The sequence below is a fragment of the Dipodomys merriami genome, unplaced genomic scaffold (genome assembly GCF_024711535.1).
Source record: "Dipodomys merriami isolate MVZ:Mamm:240054 unplaced genomic scaffold, mDipMer1.0.p SCAF_29, whole genome shotgun sequence".
Taxonomy (NCBI): Eukaryota; Metazoa; Chordata; class Mammalia; order Rodentia; family Heteromyidae; genus Dipodomys; species Dipodomys merriami.
Genome location: NW_027204381.1, coordinates 12,299,134 through 12,323,629, shown reverse-complemented (window position 1 = coordinate 12,323,629; position 24,496 = coordinate 12,299,134).

Sequence of the window (24,496 nt, the reverse complement as noted above, 5' to 3'; positions counted from 1 at the left end):
ACCCATTTGTTCCAACATCTACTTATTGATTTAAAAATATTGCTGGGTGACAGTGGCTGACACCTGTCATCCTAGCAACTCAAGAGCCTGAGATCTGAGGAATTCAATTCAAAGCCAGCCCAGGCAGGAAAGTCTGTGGGACTCAGTTCAAAGCCAGACCAGGCAGGAAAGTCCATAGACTTATCTCCAGTTAACTAGACAAAAGCCAGAAGTGGAGCTGTGGCTCAGAATGGTAGAGCACTAGCCTTGATCAAAAATGCTCAAGGACAGTGCCCTTGCCCTGAGTTCAAGCCTTAGGACGGACATTTCCACCCACCCCCTCATTAGTATATATGGAACCTAAAGTGTCTCCTCATGTGGTGCCTATTCATTATGAAGAGCAAACCAGCAGCATTACTGGTGAGGAGCCCTGGTAGATGTCCCCTAACCAAGATACTGCTGCACATATCACTGGAGAGAAATGGTAGTGACATCATAGACCTCTTGATAGGAAGCACTGAGAAGCACATAATGTCACTCTGGGTGTTTCTTTCTAAAAATGCATATCGTGAATCTAACCCTGAAAAAAAAAAAACAGATCAGGAAACTGGTCCAAATGCAGAAATATTCTAAAACCAACTGACCAGTCTGCTTCAAAAGTGTCCAAGCCATGGACAATGAAGCCCAAAGACATTTCTTCTGGATTGGAGGCCTGGGGAGACATGAAGGCTAATGTCATGGGATCTGGCACAAGTGAAATCAAAGGACTGGCTGGAAAACTAGTGACATGGAAATAAGGTCTATAGATTAGCAATGGTATTATTACATCCAGGATAACATTCTGGCCTCAATAATCTTACTAAGGTTTTATAAGATTAGATAAGAGAAAGCTAGGAAAAGAGTTTTGCAATGTTTCTTTGAATCTATCATTATTGAAAACTAAAGTTTCAAAAAACAAATAACCACTTAGTCAGGTGCTAGTGGCTCATGCCTGTAATCCTAGCTATCCAGGAGGCTGAGATCTGAGGGTGGCGGTTGAAAGCCAGCTCGGGCAGGAAAGTCCATGAGATTCTTATTTTCAACTAACTACCAAAATAGCTTGTAATGTAGGTATGGCTCAGGGACAGCACACATGCCCCGAGTTCAAGTCCCAGAAGTTGCATGCACATGCGCGCGCACACACACACACACACACACACATTTATACAAATACTACTTTTCTGCTGTTTCTGTGCAGGGAGTAGCAGTGAACAGACACAGGCCTGGCTCTCAAAGCCTTGCAGTTTGTCCACTGAGTGATGAATGAGCATGCAGCATTTGCTACTGTAAGTAGATGGATGGATGTATACATTGCAACCAAGAGCATGTACAGGTGGCACCTGCCTCCATATGAAGGCCAGAGAAAGCTGGAGGTAACATGTTAACTGAATCCTAAAGATTAGGAAGGAATGCTCCATATAAAAGAAATGTGTGTGGGGAAACGTGCAGACAGAGGGATAGATTGTGCAAAGGCAGAGACCTTTGAGGAAACACAAGCCAGTAGCACGGTGGGGGACAGGAAGTTCATGTGTTTACAGCAGTGCTCATTGACAACAGCAGGCAGGATCCATTCATAAAAGTCCTCCTGTGCCCTGTGGGGAGCTGGGGTTGGGAGCCATTGAAGGACCAGGGGGATTTTCAGTGGATTCAGCAAAACATCCTGGCTGCTGAACAGCTAACAGACCAGAGTCAATGGCTGGTGTTAGGGCCAGGGAATCAAGGCTGATCCGAAAGAGCACTTGAGGTCATCCAGACAAGAAGACAGTAGCCTGCCTGGGTCAAAATCCAATGGATTGATAAATCGTACTTCTCAGAAGAAAGACATGGATTGGCACACCCCACGGATGGGTTCTGGGCCACGCCTTCCCCCTCTTGTCATTGTACTGCAACTAACAGAAGCTCTTGAAAGCTCCCTGGCTGACGCTATTCACATAAGAGTGGCTGGCAAATGGTGTCTGGAGCCCAGGCTGGATGGCTTCAGGGTTCATCATGGACGGTCTGAAACTCCACTAGCCAGTTTAATATCACAGGCAAATTTTCATGTGTGAGATTTGCACCCTAGCAAAAACTAGTCTCTTGTAGCTCCTTTTGAGGTCAGTCAAGGCTGTAAGCACATCCAAGGGCAGGGATCTGTAGTTCCTCTAGGACTCTTTGTCACCTGGTCCAGGCTGGGCCACGGGGCTCTCACTGTGAGTCAGAGTTTGGCCCATTCCCTTGGCTTTACCCAGTCACCCTGGGCTTCCAGGTGAGGTGAGCTTTGAATCTTCTTCTGCCCTTTTCACATATTGTTCCAGTTAGGGAACTACTGAAGGATCTTAAACTATGTCTTACTTGGATTTGTAGCATAGTTATTCTCTTTGACACTCAGCTGTGGTTCAGTTCCACTTAGAACCAGCTTCAAAGTGGTGCACAAGATTATAAGCTAAAGAGATCAAGAAGGCAGGGACATTCAAAACTAATTAAACCTCAAGTTTTACAATTACAGGGCGAGGACTAGAAATACTTTTTCATGTTGTCTCTTCTCCCAGCCCCCAGAACCACCACAGTATCTTCTGAACTAAACTTTGGATGTTTATTCGGAAGATATTTTTCTCTTAGTTATCATGTCTTACCTCTTTCCACTAAGAATCCACTAAGGGACAGCACTCACATCCTGAGTTCAAGCCCCGGTGCCAGCACACACACACACACACACACACACACACACACACACACACACACACACACACACACACACACACACACACACACATTTTCCATCTTGGCTCTTATGCAATAAGTAGAGCTGTAGTTGACAAGGAATGCTACCGTAAATGAGCCTGAATGACCCCAGCAGTGGCGGGGGGGGGGGGGGAGAGGGAGGGGGGAATGCGTTGTTCCTGGCATTTGACCTGACACCTCTGAACTTAAAGCCAATGACCAGTAAATCTGAAGAACAAGTTGCCAGTTGTCACAACATCTCATTCTCATCCTCTTGTAGGAGAAGCTGAAAAGATAGGCCAACTAGGCAGCCTATAATCTAGGGGGCAGAGATGGTGGATGCTGGGTTGATAATGCTATTGGATGAATGTGAGTAAGAAAGAACAAACCAAAGACAAAGGAGTCTTATCTCTCTAACAAGAAATCCAAGGCTAGGAATGTGGCTGAGTGGTAGAGTGCTTGCCTAGTATACATGAAGCCCTGGATTTGATTCCTCAGTCCCTATAAACAGAAAACACTGAAAGTGGCACTATGGCTCAAGTGGTAGAGTGCTAGCCTTGAGCACAGAGAGGCTCAGGGACAGAGCCCAGGCCCTGAGTTCAAGTGCTAGGACTGGCAAAAAGAAAAAGGAAGAAGAGGAGGAGGAGGAGAAGGAAGAGAAGAAGGAGGAGGAGAAGATGGAGAAGAAGAAGAAGAAGAAACCCAGGGGCCATCTGCTTGTCATTGTTATCACTGGTCCCCCCTTATACCACCAGCTTGAGTAGCACTTTCCCAGGATTCCAGGGTCTCATTATCTCCTCTTGACCCCAAGAGTCCAAAGCTGTGGTGCCTTTAACAAGCTGTCTGTTTTCTGGGATACAACCCTTATTCCCATTTCCCTATTTTGTTACCCAATCACACAAGATTTTTCAGGTTCCAACATCAAATACAGTAACATTCCATTCCTAAGCTTGTCACAAGCTGTGTTATTCTGGCCAAGTTGTTTCCTATTTCAGAGACAGTTGATTTATGGGTAAAATGGCAATATCATAGATGGCTGTAGTTGGGCTTGGGTGAGGCTGGGGACCTGCTTATCATTGGTCACTCAGGGATTCAGCCACTAGCTCTTGGCTTGTCAGCTGGCTGAGCAGAAAGAAAGAAAAAGAGCCCAGAGAAAGAGTACCAGATCCACTTGCATGTGGATTGGCCAGAACTAGTCACATGGTGCCATTTAGCCACTAGGCTCTGGGAAATGCCATTCTCTTGTGTTCCGGGAAAGCAGAGAGCTAGGAATGTCTGGTGATTTGTGGAGTACATCAAGTACTTAGCACCATGACCACAATGCACCATGTTCTATGCATTCACTCCATACTAGCTGCATTTCATCTTGTATCTGTTATCCATAACATATTGTATACTTGGGGCTCTGAGGCAAACCCTCGCCTTGTGCCTTTCCCTCTTCGCTAAAGTGGAAAGAGAGAGTACATTCTGAAGAGATGCACCACCCCCTCCACATGGGCTCTGCCACCTCCCTCTCCCCCAACCCGACTCCATCTTGTTGCAGCTGGGACTGGAAGCAGAGATGACCTTGAGCTGAGTTCTCGGGCCCTTGCTGGACATGTTCCCTGTCCTCCACTCAGGAGCCACTTTTGGGTGGCTAGTACACAGCCCTGGTTAAACTGCTTTGGGTTATGGATCCTACAGGGATTAAGGGAACAATAGAGATAGGGCTTGCAGAACCTTGAGTGGAACCCCAGTCTCCCCTTGGGGCCATGCTGATTGTGGTGGATGCTTGGTTACAAATTGGTTTTTAACCCAAGTATTGCAATCTATTTTTTTAAAGCCCAGTTAGAATAGATCCTTGGGCCTGTGGGAATGGGAGAACCTACATTATGTATGAAGATAGGATTGCTAGAGACACAATATTACAATTCAAGGAAAGAATCTTGGCCAGAGGATGGGAAGATGCAGGAAATAGCATTCATGGAGAAAGGAGGACCAGAAGTAGATTTGAATATATGAATAGCATTTTCATTGCAAGTCACCAGAGAGGATGTCCAACAGATGAAGGAGTTCTCTAACATGTGAAGCTGGCATTTATCACATGCTAAGTCATTTATTTGTTTGTTGGTTCACTGAGCGTTCACTGGGTGGTTTTGTGTCAGGCATTGGGGACATTATCACTGAATATGGCAAAGGTGCTTGCCTTGGTGAAGTTGCATTTTAGTAAGAAGACACTCAACAAATACTGAGTGGGCCCTGGTTCTGCTGTTAGTCCTTAGTCCTTAGGGCTGGCAATATAGCCAAGTGATTTTGAAGATATGCTGGGACCTAGATTCCCAGGGTTTGAATCCCAGTCTTGCTAGTTATTTATTGAGCTGGCTGAATTCCATAAGGTCTCTAAGCATTCATGATTCCATCTGTACCTGTATGGATGGGGATGAAGCCTAATCTACACAGAGCACAGGAGCCAGGGCCTGACACAGGAGCTCTCACTAGTCAAGTAGCCAAGGAAGTGCCATCTCCTCTCTGGGGTTTAGCTCAGTCACCTGGGTCTCTGGGATCTTTTAACTCAAAGACTCTGGGGGTAATCTAAGGCTGAGTTACATGACTGACATCTTTTTCATGATCTGCCCCAGTCTCAGTCCCTTCTTACTTCAATTCTCCCCAGTGAAGTTGAGCATAGAGTCTTTTACTTGCCTTTGCTAGAGTTCCACCGCTCTCCGACCCACTGGTGGGGTTTGTTCCTTCTTGGAACATTTCATACCATTGCAGTACACCAGGATCTCTGCCACAGTGACTCTCAAAGGTGCAACTGGGGACTGCATTCTCTGTGGAGAACAGACCTCCGGGAAAGCTGCCATCTGAACTATGGGTGCAACAAGTGTCCTCTTGGATCCCTCCCTGCTAGATTGTTGCACATGCCAAACAAACATGGGACCGCTCTAGCAGCATGGTACTGTGGGACATTCCCTTATAAAGCAGTTGGTCTAAGAAGCCCTCCTATGCTGTGATCTAACTATTGGTGTCACTCTAAATCTGCATGTTGAAAGTCTAGTACCCCAAGTGCTGGAAGGTAGTGAGACCATGAAGGTGGAGTCCTCAGGAATGAGATTAGTGCCCTTATAAGAGAGGCCCAGGGGAGTTCATTCGTCCTCCTGCTCTGTAAGGACACAAGGAGAAGATAGATGCTTACAAAGGAAACAGGACCCCCTCAGACACAGAATCTTCTAGCAGGATGGTCCTTGGGCTTCCAGTGTTCACAGCTGTTGTCCTGTCACTTTAGAACTCGTAGCATGCAGAGGACATCCCCTTAGTACCAAAGGCCATTTGGCGCTCACACTGGAAGGTAAGGGGATTTTAGAATGAAAAGTGAGACCAGCCACCTACTTTCTCTTTCTGAGAACATCAGACCTGTGTGTGAACCCCTGTTCTTACTACCTGGAGGTCACATGACCCAGCAGCATCTTCCACAGACAGGAGACTATAGGTGGTACTACCAATACTCAGTTTTCCCTTTCCAGATGGGTAAGAAACTTCTTATGGACCCAGAGAGCAGCACTACCATTGTTGGATGTCTACTACATGGTCAGGTTAGACAACCCAAGTAGGGCTGGGTGCCAGCATGACCTTTCAATAATTGAATGACCTTGAAAAGTCACCCAAGCTCTTGAGACCTCATGTTTTTCCTCCATGGACTGTGGGCCTGTAACATGGTTTGGATGAATAAATAAGAATGGTGCAATTACTTAGCTTGCATAAGGAATGTACATGATCTAACCAAATACATATATATATGTATACATATACATATATATGATTGCTCTTAAATCTTAAAGAATCAATATCATGAGAAGTCTTTTTTTTAATTTCTTGGTCAGAGAAGAGAGAGAAATAGGACCTAGTGATGATGCTATGTCAAGTCCAAACCTGGTCCAAGGTGGATGTGGTTCCAACATTCCTCTGGTTCTTCCTCCCTTCTGGGAATTGCTAATGCACCTGTATATGATGAGCCTTTAGACGCTCAGACATGAGCATGCAAGTGAGGGGTAACGTTGCTCATTGTAACTCTGCAAAGCATATTGACCATGAAACCTATCAGGGACATTTGCACAGAGCGTGCAGGCTCAGCCCTCTCACCCTTTCATCCTGGGGGCAGTTTCTTTCTTTTTTTATTGTCCAGGTAATTTATAGAGGGTTTACAATTACATAGGGAAGGTAATAAGTACATTTCTCGTCAAACTTGTTACCCCTTCCCTCATTTTCTCCTACTTTCCCTCCCCTTATTTCTCCCCCCAAGTTGTACAGATCATTTCCAACATACTGTCTTGTGAATATCACTGTTGCATTGGTTCCTCCTTGACCTTTGTATCACCATTCTGTTGTTCCCCTTCCCTTCCCTAATTCAAACAAACGTATATACAATACCATGGCACCAAAATCAAATACAGTGACAACAGGGAATATACCATAGGGGGAGAACATATAAAAAAAAACGCACACAAAAAGCACATAGTACATTATAAACAATAACAACAAAGAAACACCTCTGTGTCCATGTCTTGGAGTTCATTCTGCTTAGCATCATCTTATATGGTCATATGTTTGTAACTATTAAGCTATTCTAATCATCTGCTAAGATCACAGTCCCATGGGGAACTGTCCACCCTACTATCTGCCTCTTGTCCTCATGTTAAATGTCCCCTTTCCAAATCTTTCCTAAGGGGGCAGAGCCTCTTAGATCTCACCTAGAAGAACTTGCGGATGCATCTGTGCCCTTCTGGCACAGTTGGTGTGACTGTCTCAGCTTCTCCTCACACTGTCGCTTTGACTACAGTCTTCATACCCTCTCATCCCTCTCATGATGAATCCATCCAGGGTAAAGGCTTTGCCCCTTTTTGATTTGGGTTTTGTTTTTTTGTCATTCATGGGGCTTGAACTCAAGACCTGAGCACTGTCCTTTGGTGGTTCATTGGAAATAAGTCTCAGGGACTTTTCCTGCCCAAGCTAGCTTTGAACCGTATCCTCAGATCTTAGCCTCCTAGGATTACAGATGAGAGCCACTAGCACCCAGAGGCTTTGTCCCTTCGAATCCAAAATCCCAAGTACATCTAGCATGATAAAGTAGGTTAGTGATTTATGCTGAAGACAGGGATGACTCCCTCTTCTGTGACCCAGCACAGTAGCAACAGAGACAGAAATGAAGCCCAGGAACTCCGGTTCCTCACCCAGAGCTTTTCCACGCAGTCACTGAGGCTCTCCTGTCTGCCACACTCAGCCTGTTGTGCTGAGCTTTTCTTTAGCAGGGAAGATGTCAAGGTCTGGCAAGAACCCGCCCCGAATCTTCTCCTGCCTAGTCCTCTCCAGGAAGGATGCTGTTTCCAGCCTGGGTGCTCACAGCCATCCCCAACTCCATAGTTAGAGCCACAGTGCCACCTGCTGGTCTCACTGTCACCGCTTACCATCTGACGTGGGTAGTCGTTGGCGCCCTCTTGTGGATATTTATAAAATAAGGTACAGATGTGAATTGGGTATCTTGAGGCCAACAGGCCAGGATGTCCCTGGGACTGTCTGCATGTTTGACAGGTTCTATGGCATGTGCAGGGAAGCAAACCTAAAAACAAGTCTTTGTAAGAACTTAGGTGTGGAAAGTTAGAGAGGAGATGCTAGGCCCAGGTGATATGTCATAAGCCAAGGTGCAAAAGGTCCCCAAAACTCCTCTAAGTAAAATTCAACAGTGAAAACGGTGGCTTCCAAAGATAAAAAGAGTTATGGAGAGTGATGGAAAGGAATAAAGGCAACAAAACAAAAGAAAAAACAGGTGAGGAAAAGAATAGGAGGTGCTATTCCGAACCACACTGCCCATCTTCAGGATCTCCATGGCTGTAGCTGACACCAGAGCCTTTGCCCAGGAGGTCTGTGGCATTTCCAGTTTGAACCCATGGTCTCCCTAGTCTGTACCGGGCATTGGATTACTGGCAATGTATGGATGTCTCTGGCTGGAACTTGGCTTGGCCCCTGCGGTCAGCCCTGTAAGAATCTCAGTGCCTTGGGAACGTGAGCTTCTTGAAATATACTTCCCTGAAAGGCTTATTTTGTTTGGGGACAAGTCTCACACCAATCTGTCCTGCTATCAGGCACTATCTTACTAGGAGAGCATGAGGCAGTCAACTGAGGGAGGCTTTTGACTCAGTGGGATTTTCTCAGAGTGTTTTGGAGAATCATAAACAACAGCTGGAGCATTTTTGGATTGCTGTTGACAAGACCGCTAGGCCATTCTTGGTGGTACACTGAGTGGTGTTCTGGTAAGCTATAGTGATCCCAACACTATCACCCAGGGGCCCATGGATGCCAAATGGAGACCCTGAGGCCTAATCATAGGTTAGCACATTGTGTATATGCTTGCATTTCTCTTTCTCTCTCCCTGTCTGTCTTGGGACTTGAACTCTGGGCCTGGATGCTGTTCCTCAGCTCTTCAGCTCAAGGCAAGCACTCTACCACTTGAGCCACAGTGCCACTTCTGGTTTTCTGGTGGTTTATTGGAGATAAGAATCTCACAGACTTTCCTGCCTGGGCTGGCTTTGAACTGTAATCCTCAGATCTCAGCCTCCTGAGTAGCTAGGATTACAGGCATGAGTCACCAGCACCTGGAAGATTTGTCTTTTATTGCAAATACAGACAGTTCCGAATGGTCCTCACTAACACACAGAGGATGGAAGAATTTAAAATGTCCTGTCAGTGTCTGTACCAGAAGTAAGCTGTACTGGATCAAAGCAGTCTAAATGCTTCAGTCCAATAATACCCCTTTATCACACTTGGGACATGAAGGGATGGAATTTTACACTGTTGACACTATTGGCTTCGTTCTCTTATTTTGCTTTGTGAGTGTAGTAAAAGTTATTGTAATTCAAAGCAGAGAAAAATCTTTATGTAGGAGTTTAGCTAGAGGAATTTTCACATGAGACCTTGCTCTGGGGAGAGTTTTGCTACATGGTACACACAATGACTTTTCAAGTATTAATTCCCATCATTTTCCCTTCTCTGGAATTCAGTTACCTACTTTTCTATGGTCAGGGAGTTACCCTACTTTCAAGGATCTTTGTAGTTTTAGTACTGTTTTGCTTTCCTATAGGTGAAGCTTTGAAAGTTGTATTACAAAAAACAAAACAAAACAAAACAACAACAAAAACAGAGAAAGCTGGGTGCTAGTGGCTCGTGATTGTAATCCTAGCTACTCAGGAGTCAGAGATCTGAGAATTGTAGTTCAAAGCCAAAGTGAGCAGGAAAGTCCGTGAGACTGTTATCTCTAATCAACTGCCAGAAAACACTGTTATCTCTAATCAACTGCCAGAAAACAAGAAGTGGAGCTGTGGTTCTCAGAAACAGAACACTAACCTTGAGCAAAAGAACTCAGGGACAGAATCTAGGCCCTGAGTTTAAGCCCTACGACTGACTGAGAAAAAAAAAAAAAGCAGATGGTGGTGACCTGAGGTTAAGAGCCTAGAGGATTGGGGAGATGTTGTTCCACAGATTCAGCATTTCAGTTCAGTAAAATGAGTATGTTCACAAGGTCTACTGTGCAATATGTTGTCTACAAGAAATAGTAACAGGCTGTAAAGTCAAAAGTTACACAAGAGAGTAGAGTTTGTTTTCACCACAAAACAATCCAGTATATTAAATAGCATCACATAGTTCACAATGTATACATCTACCACCACACCAAGTTGCACCTCTTACAGATGTACAACTTTTCAAATAAAAATTTATTATATGGAGGAGGGCAACTAGTGGCTCACACCTATAATCCAAGCTACTCAGAAGGCCGAGATCTGAGGATCAAGGTTTGAAACCAGCCAATCCATGAGACTCTTATCTCCAATCAACCAGAAAAAACCAAAGTGGAGGTGTGGCTCAAGTGGTAGAGTACCAGTCTTCAATGGAAAAGCCAAGTGCAAGTATGAGGCCCTGATTTCAAGTCCCAATCCCAAATCTCTCTCTCCCTCTCCCTCTCCCTCCCCCCCCCTCTCTCTCACACACACACACACACACACACAACCAAGTATAATGTAATGTGTTAATATAACTTACTCTAATATGTTAATATGACATACTCTCATGTTTATCAGTGTTAGTAGGATTTGTGAAGGAAATGAAAGAGGACAGATTTTGTGGGATAAGAACTGCTGGATTTAAGACAGAATGGTCAGGGAAGTGGTGTCTGAGAAGAGGGAAGAGTGGGCCCACAATGTGGTGGAGATGTGGGTGTGCAGGGAAGATCATGCTAGTGCAAAGGCTTGGCCTAGTGATGCCTGATCTGGGTCTGTTTGGAAAGGAAATTGGAGGACATTGGGAATTGAGGCTGGATCCTGGGTATTTTCTCAGCATCTCAACTCCAGATTTTAAGAAGCCAGTAGAATTGGCACAGGGCAAGACAGTATTTCTAAGTCAATGTGATGAGCAAGGCTCACGGTGGGCAGTGCCACTGGAGAAGCTGGGAAGGATGAACAGTAACCTATAGGAGAGGTGGTACCCAAGAGTGGGAGGAGCTGCGAGCCTATGAGGGCTGGGTAGCTCAGTGGCCCCACTGCCCAGCATTGCAAAACAAAACATGCATAGACACTAGTTCTCATGTCTTTTAGAAGGAGGCTAGGGCACTTGGGGCCAGTGGCAGCATTGAGGCTAGACCTTGTGGAATGGCTTAGCAAGCTGAGAAGTGGAGGCGATTTTTAGTGCAGGAAGGCTGAGCAGGCAGAAAAGCAAGCTGGCCTGGCCTGATCCAAAATGGCTTTGTTGGGACCAAAGAACAGAACGTGGGGTGCAAAGGGGAAGATACAGGCTAAGCAAGGAGGAAGAAAGCAGCTGGACTCATCTTTTCAAGGTAGAGTAAGATCTCATCTCAAGGATCTTTCGTGATCAAAATGACCACAACTCTAGGGTGATCACTCTGGGTGAATGCATTTCCCAGGAGGCCTCAGACCCTACCTGTGTCAGGGTGAGGGGAGCAATCTTGCCCCAAGGGCCCTGTGGGAAAGGAAGGAGACTTAGAGTAGCCTGAGTTCATGTCTTCCACCATGTGAGTGGAGGCTGAGCCTTAGCCCCTCCAGAGCCTTATTACCAGGGATCATTTTTCAGACCACTAAGACAACTAGTCCAAAAATGAGCCCTGCCTCCATCCTAGAGGATCAAGAAGAGGTGGAGGACCCCAATTTATTAGAGCACAGATGGCAGCGTTGGGCATCAGCCCACCCTGTCCACTGTGAACCAAGGGTGTGGGATCCTCCCAGGGCCGAATGCCGAAGCTGTGCCTGCCAGAAGCATGCTGGTGCCCGCCTGCTGCCACCATCTATGAGATAATGTCTTCTCCATTTTGGGACTGTGACATAGTTACATCAGACTTGCACAGCCAGTACGCACATTCCAGCCCAAGACCAGTGTGTGACAGCCGAGAAACCCGAGCCCAGCGGGACATTCTCAGGCTCAAAAATCACAAACCCGACAGGGAAAGGAATTTGATCAGAAAACAACACCATTCCGGTTATTTTAATGCCTGGATTTGAGCTGCCCTTTACGCAAAGCCCCTTCTGTCACCGGGGCCTGGGTGCCAAGTGACCCTGGCTTATGACTTTCACTTGTTTTTAACTGGAGAACAAGGTCAAGTTTGGTTCCAGCAAACTCCATAGCATACAGACTTTGGCAAGATAGTAAGCCTTGGTGCAGAGCTGTCTTTCTGGACACACTGTGTGTGGCTGGCCACAGGCTCAGGCTGAGTTGTGAGGCTTTGTAGTAGGCGACATGCTGGGTTGTAAACACGCTCTGCTTACTGCACATCCAACTCCTGAACTCTCTCCCCCTCCCCAGGCATTACTGTGCTGAATGAATCCAGGGAAATCCTCAGAGCGTTGTGAATTTGCAACCAAATCCAGAGACCATTATTAACCATTCAAAGGGGTGCCATCAGTCCATCACTAATGAATGGTCATGGGGCTTGAACTCTGGGCCTGGCCACTGTCCCTCAGCTCTTCAGCTCAAGGCGAGCGCTCTACCACTTGAGCTACAGCGTCACTTCTGGTTTTCTGGTAGTTTATTGGCGATAAGAGTCTCATGGACTTTCCGGCTGGGGCTGGCTTTGAACTGTGATCCTCAGATCTCAGCCTCCTGAGTAGCTAGGAGTAGCATGAGCTGCCTGTGCTCAGCTGAACCCAAGTCTTTTTATCTTCGAAGACTGTAAAGGTAGAGAACCCTTTCATTAAAAGTCAAGCTGCATTAGTCACCATAGCTAAGATATGGAACCAACCCAGATGCCCCTCAGTAGATGAATGGATCAAGAAAATGTGGTATATTTATACAATGGAATTCTATGCCTCCATCAGAAAGAATGACATTGCCCAATTTGTTAGGAAATGGAAAGGCTTGGAAAAAATTATATTAAGTGAAGGAAGCCAGGCCCAAAGAAACATAGGTCCCATGGTTTCCCTTATTTGCAATAACTAGTGTATGTCTGAGATAAGCAAAAAAGGTCAAAAGCTATGTACATATGACCATATAGGATGATGTTAAGTAAAATGAACCCCAAGAAGGGGACACAAGTGTTTTTTTTCTTTCTTGCTATTGTTTTTAATGTACTTATAATGCATCATGTGATGCTCTTGCTTCTTTTGTATTTTCTTCCCCCATGGTATAACCCCTGTTTTCACTGTATCTGATTCCGGTGTCCTGCAGCTTGTATGTACATTTTTCTAATTTGGGGAGGGGAAGGGATATAACAAAATGCTTAAATAAGAATACAGGTTGACCCATTGTAACAAAGAAGTGTATAAGACACTATGTTGAAAACAAACTTTACCATTTGTAGCGGGGGGTGGGGGGAGAGGTGGTGGTGTGAGGGGCACAAGGGAGGAGTTGGGGATGTGGGGAGGGAAGGGATGGTAGGGGATAAACAAAGGAGGAGGTAACAATGCTCCATAGGAAATGTACTCATTACCCTACTCATGTAACTATAACCCCTCTGTATAGTATTTTTACAATAAAAAATATATATGGAAAGGAAAAAAAAGAGTCAGGATGCATTCAGGCTGACAGAAATATTGAAATGAGTGTTTGGTTGACGAAGTTTTAAAATCTAGGAGGGTTGACATGATGCCTACAGCCACAGAGGGCAGTGTGGCTTAACCACACTAGAGACCCTGGTGCTGTAGCTGCTGGCCAGAAAGACTGGATGAGCTTTTCACTGAAATGCAGAAAGCTGAAGTTCAAATCTAGTTATTAAAGAAAATCATGGTGCAATGCTGCCAACACATCACTTAGAAGCTAAGTCAGCTTCCAGTGATAGCTTTGCCAATCATAATGAAAAACATCTACTACTCGTTGTGTGCAGGAGATGGTCCTTAAAATATATCAACTCTGAGCCGAGTGCTGGTGGCTCATGCCTGTAATCCTAGCTACCAGGAGGCTGAGATCTGAGGATCGCTGTTCAAAGCCAGCCCGGGCAGGAAAGTCTGTGAGATTCTTATCTCTAATAAACCACCAGGAAATCAGAAGTGGTGCTGTAGCTCAAGTGGTTGAGCATTTGCTTTGAGCTGAGGGACAGCGCTCAGGCAAAGAATTCAAACCCCATGTCTGACCAAAAGAAATATATGTATATATATACATATGTATGTATATATATATATATATATATATATCAACATACATATGTATATATGTATATATATATATATGTATATGTATATGTATATATCAACTCTGGGGGTAGAGGTGTGGCTGGGAGGTAGAGCACCAGTCAATGAGAGGAAGCATAAAATGCTGAGTTTGAATCCTGTTCTGGAACTAAATTAAAAATTAATACATTAAAAAAATACATCAACTGATTTAGACTGCCTATACAGTCCAAAGCAACTACCATCCTGTTTTGGATAATAAATAAGGAAACTAAGGGCCAGATGTTTTGTATCATTCTTCCAAGGACACACAGCTAGTCCCTGGTAGCTGGGTTCTGCCAGGTTGCCATCCATGTCTGATCCCTGTGCTAGGTAGGACAGAAAGATTGGGCCAATGCCAAGTCCTGCATTCCAGGTTGGATAGTGCTCCAAAGAGCAGTTACCAAGATTTAAATTGGATAATTAAAAAGTACTTTGTAATTTAGAACCCTATACATGTGTAAGTTATATTTCTCAGAAGAATGATGAAAAGGTAAAACAGGGTGATTATTGGAAAATACTGTGGCTTTTCCTTTATATCGATTTTGCATCTGGAATCTACTCAATCTTGCCAGGTTCAAAGAGGAAAACGGTAGGACAGAAGCTTTTTTGTTGTTTTGCTTTTTGTTTGGGCTGGTTGTGGGCTCGCACTCAGGGCCTGGTCAGTGTTCCTAAGCTCTTTCAGTCACAGCTAGCAGTCTACCATTTTGAGCCACAGCTTTGCTTGAGGTTTTCTGGTGGATAACTGGAGAAAAGAGTCTCACAGGTTTTCCTGACAGGTTGGCTTTGAATCGCGATCCTCTGATCTCGGCCTCCTGTATAGCTAGGATTACAGGCATGAGCCCCTAGCACTTGGCTTAGGACCTAAACTTTTTATTCAAGAAGTCCAAGAAAGACTTTCTTCTTAGGCTTAGGAAGAACATTTGTGTTTTCTTTCCTTCCTCTTTCATTATGCATCCTTTCTTTCCTGAGACCCAAGTGAGGTTGGAGAAACTCTCTACTGAGGTAGAAGTCAGGATGAAACATTATCATCCACTCATGTTCATGACGAATATCCAAAACCAACTGCCCCAGACTTATCTGATAGTATGTTTATGGTCCTCTTCAACCTGACTGAATGGGAGACATCAAAGTCCAAGTTGGCAAAGATGAAACAGGTCCACAATTTCCAGGATCTTAGACTTGAAGGCAGCTCCTCAGATACCAGGCAAATGCATGCTACCCACCCGCTCCCCAGCCCACACCATTCATCATTTCTCTCTTGGGGATGATTGGGATAATTGAGATCCATAACACGCCCCTGTGACAATTTCAAAGCATGAAGTAAGCTTTGTTATATTTTAGCGCTGCGTTAGAACGTCAGAACTGCAGCATCTCCACCTTTGTATCGCATGAAGAACTGAGGACAGCTGATGATGGTCTCTTGGATACTGTTAATGGTTAATTTTCACTTGGCAAGGAAGAGTTTCTGTTTGAGATGGAAATCAGCACTTGTACACCCTGGTGGGTGCCCCCAGGAGATGATATAGTCAACTACAGATACTCACTATCAGCAGGTCTCCCAGGAGGCAGACGGGCGCCCTTCCCTGCCCATTCTTTACATACTCAGCTGGCAGGAAGAGACATCACATTCCCTCAGTCACTGCCCTTCTCACTTGAATTCAGCATTATAAGCCACGTAAGGTAATTTTATCTTATTTTTCTGGTCTTGGGGCTTGAACTCAGGGCCTGAATACTGTTCCTGAGCCTCTTTGCGCTCAAGGTGAATGCTCTATCACATGAGCCACAGCTCTGGCCTTTTTGAGTAGTTTACTGGAGATTTGAGTCTCATAGACTTTCCCGCCCCTGCTGGCTTTGAACTCGTATCCTCAGATCTCAGCCTCCTGAGTAGCTAGGATTAAAGGTGTGAGCCATGGATGTCCTGGCTAAGGTAATTTTTAAGAAGTCTTCTCATCATGGGACTGGACTGAGGGCCGGAGGGGTCTGGTCTGGTAATGAACCCAGAATTCAGATTCCTCCTGTGGTGATCATAGGCCTCTTCACCCCAGCAACTGAGAAGCTCCAGCTGGATATGTATTTATGGGGTGGGTCAGGGTTAAGAGCTGTTGGCTTGGGGTCAGCTTCTGGGGACATTTCCACCTCTGATCAGACAAGAGTTCGCCAAAGCATTAGAGACAAGACCATGCTGGTTACTGTGGCAACAGACCTGGAGCTTCCCGAGTTTCAGCTGGAGGTTTTGCAGCTGTGACAACTCCTGGGAACCCCTCCTTCTCAAGGGGACTTCACCTCCCACCCCTCCATGTGTTTTCAAACTAGAAGGGAGGTGTAGAGGGAGAGAAAAGCCCGAGCTTTCTTTCATCTTTGCTGGCTGGGAACTGGGTGTTCTTGCTATCTCTGGGTTAGCCAAAGGGGTTGTGAGGGTGTGGACGCTACCCTGTCAGAAGATGGAAAGAAAATGACCAGAGGGAGATGAGTAGTCCAAGCCCACCAGAAGGAAAGAAAAGCATTTCTTATTAACTTGATTCAGGCAGTCTTGCCATTGGCCACCCTAGTTTGTGCAGGGACCAAGGCTCCTGAAAATTTGTGGGATGACAGAACAGGTGAGAAAATTGTGAGTCATAATAGTGTGTGAAGCACTGGAGAAACGGAAGAAAACTAGACATTCTGCTTGCAAGGAGTTTACAGTCTAATGAGACGGGCAGACAGACGACAATGCAACCAAGGGCAGGTGAGAGGGGCTGCTCACGGCCCAGTGCTCCTCAGTGAGCACAGCTGTGTATATTTCAGTCAGTTTGTGCCGTCAGCTGATTTAAGATAATCTTTTAATCAATGTTCTTATTTCTTTAACTGATTTAGTTCCAGTATTAGGGTTTGAACTCAGGGAGTCAAGCTCTCACTTGGCTTTTTCGCTCAAGGCTGGTGCTCTACCACTTGAACCATGCTTCTACTTTGGGTTTGGGGGATAAGAATTTCATGAATTTACCTGCCTCAGCTGGCTTTGAACTTTGGTCCTCAGGTCTCAGCATCCTGAGGATCTAAGATTATAGGCATGAGCTGCCATCACCTGGCTGTGTGTGTGTGTGTGTGTGTGTGTGTGTGTGTGTGTGTGTGTGTGTGTGTGTGTGTGTGTGTGTGTGTGTGTGTGTGTGTGTGTGTGTGTGTGTGTGTGTGTGTGTGTGTGTGTGTGTGCGTGCGCACCAGTACTGCAGTATTGGGCTTCAACTCAGCGCCTGGGTGCTCCCTGTGTGTGTGTGTGTGTGTGTGTGTGTGTGTGTGTGCGCGCGCACCAGTACTGCAGTATTGGGGCTTCAACTCAGCGCCTGGGTGCTCCCTGAGCTTTTTTGCTCGACTGGTGCTCTGGGTCTTAATGCTGTCTCTGAGCTCTTCAGCTCAAAGCTAGGGCTCTACCACTTTAAGCCACAACGCCACTTCAGTTTTCTGGTAGTTACCTGGAAATAAGAGTTTCAGGACACAAGTGGGCTTTTCTTTCTTGCTATTGTTTTTAGTATTTATAATGTACTATGTGATGTCTTTGTTTCTTTTGTATGTTCTTCCCCCATGGTATAACCCCTGTTTTCACTGTGTTCGATTATGGTGCCCTGAGTCTTGTATATACATTTTTCTAATTTGGGGAGGGGAAGGGAAATAAAATGCTGAAACAAGGATACAGGTTGACCCATTGTAACAATGAGATGTACAAGACACTATGTTGAAAACAAACTCTACAACTTTGTGGGGGATGGGGGGAGGGAGGAGTTGGGGAAGTGGGGAGGGAAGGGATGGTAGGGGAAAAACAAAGGAGAAGGTAACAATGCTCAACAGGAAAAGTACTCATTACCTTACTTATGAAACTATAACCCCTCTGTACAGTATTTTTACAAAAAAAAAAAAAAAAAAGTCTTACGGCTTTCCTGCCTGGGCTGGCTTTGAACCATGATCCTCAGATCTCAGCCTCCTGAATAGCTAGGATGACAGGTATGAGCCACCAGCACCTGGCTAATGCATTTTTTTTTGGGGGGGTTGTCCGGTTGTGGGGCCTGAACTCTGGGCCTGGGCGCTGTCCCTCAGCTCTTCAGCTCAAGGCTAGCGCTCTACCACTTGAGCCACAGCGCCGCTTCCGGCTTTTTTCTTTTTGCTTATGTGGTGCTGAGGAATTGAACCCAGGGCCTCAGGCATGCAAGGCAAGCACTCTACCACTGAGCCACCTTCCCAGCCCCTGGCTAATGCATTTTTGAAAGGCACTTCTTAGCTGGTTGCAGGTGGCTCCAGAAAAGGAAAGTATTTCAGAAATGAACAAAGAAAAGCAATGAAAGGAGGCAAATGATTGGTTCAATGCTGGCTGCCATGAAACAGACTAAATCAGGACAATTTTTATCACTTGGGGGGGAAATCCTCAGAAACTCTAATCCCATAAAGAACGTAGGTCCTTTCACCCCACTGGTAGGCACTATTCCATACCCCAAACTTCAAGATGTGGAACTTGCTGAAACACAAATTAGTGCTTCCATCTTTCCACACTGCTAAAAGTATGCACCTACTGATGTTCTTGAGAGCAGATGGGCCACAGATAGTACTATATTCCCACACTTTCCCTCATCTGTCCAGACCAGCTCTTGCCCTGAAAATGCTACATGACTGTCAAAATGCCACATCTATGCACCTAAGGGGTAGCTTCAATCAAATATGAAAACATCAAAACTCTCAACCTCATCTCAACAGATCCATCAAAAAGGGAACTTTCTGGGTCTTGGCCCACGTGTAAGACATACAAAGTTGTTTGGGACAGATCTGGTATTAATTATCTAGCGCTCTCCACTGGAATAAGTGGTTTATCCCAAGGAGGTTTACACTGGAGTCTAACCAACCTGCCCCGGGGTGGATACAGAACCAATTCTGGCTCCAGACTATTCCAAATCATGTGTTTTGCAAATGTGCCCTGGCATGAAAAATGGCCCTCATACCATGGCAGATGTGCTCTTTCGTATGCAGGCATACTTTAAACTAATATATGACCTTAGTACTGAGTGGTCTAGAGAGACCTCCCTTGTTATGAAACACGTCCTTGCTTTGATCTTCAGAATAACTTCTTCCTCTATTCTTCCACCTGCTCTGCCCTCTTCCTCAACATGACCTGGAGACTTTCACTTCAAACCCAGAAACAATAGGTGAACTTACCCCAGGGGAACCTATCCATTAGCCAGATGTCTTAGATTCCTTAGTTTTCTCCTTATGGCAGCTGCCTTGTTTTGATCTGTTGGGCTTGGGCAAATAGTTTCAGAAACAAACATGGTTGGGATGCAAACATCCTGTGTGAGTCAGGAATGTGCTTGTGCTCTCTCTTTTCCAACTAAACTTTGAAGTTTTTCCTTTGGTATCTTAGACATGGCTTAGCTAAACCATTTGAAAAGGTGTGAAAGAATTTTAAGCTTGGAACCACAGGACAATTTTAAAGCACAGAACAACGAAGAGTAGGAAGTTGTCTTTTTTCCTTCTTGATGCTATCCACACTCTTTACAAATGTATGTCTGGGGTAGAAAAGAGTTGATAATATTTTCTTTAGGCAGATTTTTTTTTTCTGATCTTACTAAGATGAAAAGTAGAAACAGTTGTGGAGATCTGGGGAACCGTAGGGACATTGGTTATTTTTACTACTGAATGATTTTTAAAAGCATTTTCAAATCAGGACCTGTTTTCTTTAAAAAGCCTATGTTTTGAACTTTATGCCTATATCCCTAGCCTACAAATAGTATAGTTAAGGAAAAACCATGTGGGTCTTGCATAGGAAATAAAAAAAAAAACAACTTCTTTTATTTGGTGTTTGCTGTTGAGGATATAATAAAGTTTTAAAGATGAGTATTTACTATTCACTTTGTGCTTGCCCTCATCTTCTGTCTCTAGAAAATTATTTCATTAGATTCTACTTACATATGTTACCTCTATGAGTTAATAAACACGAATCTTTACTTTGTATTGGAAGGCTCATTTATTCACGACTCCAGAGGCAATTTAAATAACTCACAGGGAGGGGGAGAGTTAAGGCTGGTACCACCAGATAGTTATTGGAGAAAGTGGAACTTGAATGAGTCCTTAAGAAGTAGAAAGAGTCCTCCATCCCAGGAGGAAAGGTAAGCTGCCTGTTGGAAAAAAAAGTATAGGCCAAAGGATAGAAACATGGTTGAGGTATAATGCAATGTTTTTGTAAAACATCCAATCTCTCCCTAATAGATTCTGCCAAATCCAGCCCGTGTGATTGTCCTAGTGATTCAGGTAGCCTTAGTGAAAGAAGCCCTTACTACTTTTGAAAGGATTGTTCACATTCTTGGCTAAAAAGGAGGCAAACTGTGTAAAGCTAGAAAAGAAGTGGCTTGCAAATACTTTCTCAAACTTGGAGCCCATACTGAGAGATGTGTCCTCCTTGAGTAGGGTCTGTTCCCCCAAGTGGCAGAGCTGTAAATTGCATTTCATTTGAATATCTATAGCTCATCCTTTCTAATAGCTCCTGCAGTAGGGATAACTCTTCAAGAGCCACAGGCCACCGCATCTTTTGCCTTGTGTGGTTACCAAAACCTAGTCCAACCCAGAGGACAGAAAATGGCTCCGGAAGATGTGATCATCTCTTCATTTGCTACCAAAGACTTTTGTGTTCATCTGGCTTAGTCTTCACTCAACTTCAGGAGTTTCTGGAAGCAATCATAATCAAGCTTCCCTTGCTTGCAACCATGGAAAGTGTAGCGGTGAGTGGAGGATAAGAAAGACAAATACAAAATGCCAAGTGTAGGTTATTCATGTACAACAATGGACTTGCCTTCTTAATGGCTGGAACACTTTAATAGTAACATCAGTTTGCATTTCCTAAGTGAACACTGGTGACTGAGGGATATATTATAGGGGGTTAAAAGGAACAGTAAATGCCAACCCAAGAACTGTTTTCTAAGTTTGGATCTTGAGATTGTTCTTTCTCTTTTAATTAGTTGGTTATGGGCCTTAAACTCGGGGCCTAGGCACTGTTCCTGAGCTTTTGAGTTCAAGGCAAGGGCTCTACCACTTAAGCCACAGCCCCACTTCAGGCTTTTTTTGTTGCTTACTTGGAGATGAGTCCCACAGACTTTGTTGCCTGGGTTGGCTTTTTGAATTGCAATCCTCAGCCTCCTCAGTAGCTAGGATTACAAGAAACACTGGTGCCCAGCTTCCTTTTCTCTTTCACTCTTACCTTCCTCCCTCTCTTCCACATCCTAGAAAATGTAGTGATTACCTTCACAGATATGCCTGCAGGTACGGATGTGAGTAAGTTGAGAAAGATTTATCTCATGTTGGTAGGTAGACATCCAGACCAGGATGTCTGAATCCTGTCACGTCCTTACTTTGCATCCAAAAAAGCAGAATCTGAAGTTTCAGACCAGAGATAAATGTTAGTGATAAAAAGACATCAAGGTATCTGAGAACAGTTCAGAGTACAGGTAGCCAGGTGACCTGTGACCAAATTACCTCCTCTACTCCGTAGCCATGTTTACTTCACTTGCTGTCGCTGCAAAGGAAAGGTTCTCACCTGTTGAACTCATTTCTTGCTTTTTTGAGGATGTAAAAATCACGTTTGGGCTATCTTCCTCCTCCCTGGCTCCTGGCTCCCTTAGAATCTTGTTTTGTTTTGTGCAGTAACCTCTTATCACACAGGAGTGATGCAGTTGCTGGCTGATGTTCAACCCTTTAGGGCTTCCAGCAATGAGTATGACAACCATTCTCCTGTGATTTCTGGCACTTACAGTGGAAAGGAAACAGAGGTGATCCATTATGGCAGAGCTTGTTCAACTGAGCCGTCAACTGCAAACACACCACGTGTTCCCCAGCTCCCAAGTTAATGCTCCTTCCCTCCCCTTCCGTTTTGTCCTGGGAGGTGCTGAGGGACTGTGGAAGTTGAGGGCAATGAGGAGCCATGGGCTCTTCAGAGGAAGGTATCTCCACCTGCTTCCTTAATAACCAGCCATGGGGTGGGATAACACCATTTCATAGCAGACATGCACTTTTATAGGCCTCATCTCAGACCACCAAATGAAAACATTGTTTACAAGGTGAATTGCAGGCATAGCCTAGTTCAAAGTACTATTCCAACTCACTAGACCCGAAGTCCACAAACTACAACTCAAGGGTTAAATCTAGCCAGCTGCCTGTTTAGAATTCAGATCTTACTAGAACAGAACCACATTTGCTGATGAATTGGTGCCTGTTTTCATGCTTCAATGGATGAGCTAAGTGGACAGCCCCTACTGCTGAAAAGCCTGGAATAGTTACTCTGGTCCTTTACAGTTTGTTGGTTTCTGTATTATAGATGCCTTATAAGTAAGGGGGTGGTCTTAATTCTCTTTGTAAGATAGAATCAGCCAAGTGTAATTGTTATGCACATGAGCTTGGAGTCTGACAAGATTTTTGTTATCTGGATCTGTCATTTCTGTGTGTAAGCAACTCAGTTGACCTCCGTGCCTCATGTACAAAATGGCCTACGTAGATGCATCTGCCTTACAGTTGATGAGGGCATTGTGTTCATATGCATAGAATGTTTGTAATCAAATGGTAACTCTTAGGTGGCACGAGGTGTTCTGAGTTGCACATGTATTTGTTCAATGTTGGTAGACAACCCATTACAGACAAGTGTCTCAATACATATCCTCACTTCTTCCTTGCTAACTTTCCTTTGGAGTGTCTGATCTTCCTGAATCACTTAACCTCTTCCCTAATTTCTGGGAGTCAATACTATTGCAAGCCAGTCACCATAATTCCATTGATCACTGTGCAGACTGACAGAAGGGTGGGCAGCCCTGGCCAAGGAGTAATTAGAAGACTCTCAAAGGGATTCTGGGAAATGGCTCCCTCATTCTCATTCACAAAAGTCATCAGATGGCCTTGTCTTTTCACAATTTTAGGTCTGGATGTGATGCCAGCAACTGAAGCCGTTTTGGATCTGGTAGTCTTGGGAAAAGCTAACATGTTTAGAAAGGCAGAGCAGAAACCAGGAAAGAATCAGGCCCCTGAACTGATGAGATCCATGATTTTAAACTGATTTTATAGAGGAAAATCTAATTCCCTAGCAGTCCAATTTCTATCCAAAGCATCCTATCTCATATAGCCAGGGGGCTATGTTTATATCTGTCTTTACTTCGTATAGGACCTAACTGTTGTTGGGTGCTATGAGCAAAGGAAGTGGCATCTGGAAGATTCAAAACCACAATGAGCTATCACCTCATTAGGATGGTGAGTATTAAAGTGCACACACACATACACACACACACGCGTGCGTGTGCACACATGTGTGTGTGTGTGTGTGTGTGCGTGTGCATTTTAAGATTTTAAGTAGAGCTGCAAAGAAAAACTAAGGTGGTTCCTCAATAGAACCACAGATCTTGAAATCTTCTGAGTATTTGTTTCAAAGTGGTAAATGTGGGATCTCAAAGAAGTATTTACATGTATTTTCACTGCAACATTACTTACAATCACAAAGAAGTGAAAGCAAGTTAAATGTCCATGAATTGATGGGGAAAATGTGACATATCCATTCAATACAATGTTACTGAGTCTTCATGAAGAAGGAAATTCATCACAGGCTGCAATATGGATGTACCTGGACATTATACTAAGTAGAATAAGCTGGTAGTAAGAAGGACATATATTGTACAATTCTACTTCTGTGTGGCAGAAGCAGAATGGTGGCTCTTCAACTACCACCACTGTCCAGTGAGGGAAGCGGGAAGTTGTTTCACTGTGTATAAAGTTTCAATTATGCAAGACAAGAAGCTTCTAGACATCTGTTGAACTTTTTTTTTTTTTTTTTTTTTTTTACAGTTAACCAACAATGTATGGTACACAATTTGTCAAGGTAGACTTTACATTATGCTTCTTTTAAAAATAAGTCACCATGGGGCTGGGAAGGTGGCTCAGTGGTGGAGTGCTGTTTGCCTTGTATGCATGAGGCCCTGGCTTCGATTCCTCAGCATCACCTAAGTAAAAAAAAAAAGAAAAGAAAAAATGCCGGAAGTGGCGCTGTAGCTCAAGTGGTAGAGCTCTAGCCTTGAGCTGAAGAGCTGAGGGACAGCAGTTCAGGCCACACGACTGGA